The sequence below is a fragment of the Branchiostoma floridae genome, chromosome 3 (assembly GCF_000003815.2).
Source record: "Branchiostoma floridae strain S238N-H82 chromosome 3, Bfl_VNyyK, whole genome shotgun sequence".
Lineage (NCBI taxonomy): Eukaryota > Metazoa > Chordata > Leptocardii > Amphioxiformes > Branchiostomatidae > Branchiostoma > Branchiostoma floridae.
In genome coordinates, this window is record NC_049981.1 from 14,614,784 (window position 1) to 14,618,121 (window position 3,338).

Genomic DNA, 3,338 nt, shown 5'->3' on the forward strand with positions numbered 1-3,338 from the left:
TGCGAGATTAAGTTTAATTCTTGACGTTCCAGGCTGGACGATGTGTCATTGGAAAGGCACTTCACGCGACTTTATTAAATTTCCTTACTCCACCCAGGTGTAAATGGGTTCCTGATTTCGGTTGGGACTTGGGAGGTAAAAAGCGATAAAAATGGGTACCTGGCGTCGGTCGGGAAGGTAAAAGGCGATTGAAGGGGGGGGGGGGGGGGGGATGGAAGGCGCTTTTCAATGCCGTGCCCTAGGCACAACAGATCATATAAAGGGCGGCTGTCCCTACGGACAGAATAAAAACTATTGGACTACTAGTAACTTTACCTTAATTTCTTCCATACTGCTGTAGAACTTTCGGCTACGATATTTTTGGTACCAATTACTGCAAATTCATCAATAGATATTTTGCGAAAGAAGTAGATGTTGACATTTGCTGATATGAAAAGAAAAAAAAAGCTGCTGGCTTGATTAGAACAGATAATTTTTACTAGAATTTGTATTTTGTCAGTTTAAACCATCTAAATGTTGATGGGCAGTGCTGTTGTATGGCAAGAAAACAAAATCTCTCCATTTGAAAAACAGACCTGACCTTTTTTCTTTACAAATTGTCTGGGTGAGATTACGCTTGTGTACCATTTTATAGTTCAATTGCTTTTGGGATATATACAGAGTCCAGAAATCTGTCATTCTTCAATTGGATTGGACTATGCCATTTCTCCCTGGAGGGGATGTGGAGTCATGTGGATCTCATGAAGTTGTGTCCCTCCACCTTAATTTATCAATTAAATATGTTGAGGAAATACATACGTGGTTTTGTTGTTGCTGACTGACTAATACTGAGTGACTTTAATACTTAGCAAATGACCTGCTTAGTTACTTTGTTCCATTCATCAACAAAATGTGATGTTTTCCACGAAATTGATTACTCATGTGATGTTATTTTTATGTTTTTCCGAAGGGATAACATATTGTTTTTGCTCAGGCCTTTTCTAAAGTAGTAAAAAAGGGGGGGGGGGAGTAACATGCTCCCTACGTTTCCAGCTTTTTGATTGGCCATAAGTCTCCCTTTCTCGGGGAAATTTAAAAGTCACAAGTGAACGTATCAGCGCGCAGGACACAAAATACTGACTCAAACAGGGATCCAATGAAAATGCAGATGACAAACCTTAGGCTTTCAAATGCAGGTTTTGATTGGCTGAAAGTCTATGTTTATCATGGAAACGTCACAGGTAAACCAATGAGGGCACAGGACACCAACCGTCAGTCACCCTCCGGCCGCCCTGTGCAACCTAAGTTAGTAAGATAAAAATCGCGCCCTTACGTAATGCAGATTGAAATGGCTCAGTGGAAGAACATGCTGAAGGATACAGGTTCGCGTCCCGCTGAGAACATTCCTTTATCTATTCTTCTTTTCCCCTTTTTAGACATACATCATGCGGACAGGGCATCGTACGTTTCACTTGGTTTGACACTCGGCTGTTGTTTTTTTTTTCACTCGCACTCAAAAGATATTCCAACATGCGGGTGGGGAGGCGGGCGCGGTGCGTGCGGGTGGGGAGGCTACAGGAATGTTTGTGCCAGTAGCTTGAGGGAAAACATTATGCATTTTTGCAAAACTGTTGCCTTTCTAGTAATGCTTGTTTTATGATTTTTGATATATTGAATGACATGCACCCTTTTCTATCAACAGACTGCGATACCTTTATCGGGGCTGAGTATCTGAAATACTTGCATCTTTACAAGAATGCAATTTCGTACATATCCCGGTATGCATTCCGCGGTCTCCCGGTCCTACAAGAAGTACATCTGAACCACAACGACCTGACGTCTGTGCCCATCGATGCACTTCTCCAGCCCACAGCGTTAACCTACGTCAACCTAAACGCAAACCATATCACCCGTATCGACAGCCACGTCATGTGTCTCACCCAAAACCAGCGCCTGTACCTCACCCTAGCATGGAACAAGCTGAACTGCGACAAGAACCTTACGTGGTTCGTCTGCAATCTACCCCAGCTTGCCCTGATTCGCTATCGCAGCTCGCTACGGTGTGAATCGCCTGCTGAGCTCCGTGGAACCTTCCTCGCCACTCTCAAGAATGACGTGGGCCAGACAAGCATCAGCAATCCAGGACACATCGTATGTTCCGAAGAAGCTTTCAACAGCACAGATGCTGCAGGCACGAGCTCAGAGAGTCCCCAACTTGTTAGCACTCTTCTGTGCAACCCACGTGACCAGACCGCCCTTACAAACACCTACACAGAAACGCCATACACGAGCGAAGTGTACAACGTGACCATTCTCACTGAAAGCTTCGCGCACACGTCACATATAAACAGCACACCAGTCTCAAGCAAAGCGACAGAGATGGACTACGTCATTCTTTTCAAAGGAGACCCAGTGATCAACCTGGACGACGGCAGGACCAAACTCATTACCATGATCTGTGCTGTTCTAGTGCCTCTTCTCCTGGTGCTGGCTTCAGTGATAGTCGTCTCCTTCTTCAACACTGTCATCAGATCATGCCTCCCGATATAGACATGGAAGACCAGGAATCCCGTGAAACTGAGGAGCCGTACGCTATAGCCTACTTTGGAACGGAGGAGCTGTTTTCTGTGACCTGCCCAACTGAATGCAGTAGACCAGCCAGTACTCCTTGTCATACATCTGATGACAAATGCTCCACTCAGTCACGAGTTGAACTGTCAGGGAAAATTGAAAATGTCAGTCTTCGTGCACATGCTGTGGTACACCAAGAGGAACATACCCCAAGTTCAAAGCTTCCGCAGCGCGCCCCAATACTCCCGAAAAATTCAGGTCCAAAGCTGCAATCAAAAACAATGACCCTTCATGATGACCCATGTCCAGAACTACACCATGACCATTCAGGACCAGAGCTTAAGAAAAGCGGAGTGACCAATGATGAAGTCCAACTCTCACGGCTGCAACCACGGGTTGTAGATGAATTAGATGACGACCCAGGCCCAGAGCTTCATCCATATGCAGTGACATACGATACAGGACAAGGTGAAAACCAGATGGTCCAGCCATATGCGATAGCTTACCTTCACTCCCAACAATCTAACAGACGCGATGCAGTGGAAGAGACCATGCCCCGGCAAAACGCTGCTAATCAAGACGAAACAATCACCAAACAACTAGTTTCCCGGTTACAATATCACTCGGCGTCAACAAAGGCTGACATAAAACCAAAACATAACGATAGGTCCATAAGTAATACCACCTTCAGCTCATTAGAGGATATTGAAGAAGACGAAGAAGAAGATGACGAAAGAAATGAAGAAGAGCCGGAGGGAAGAGAAGAAGAAAGAGGAAGGAAAGAGGGT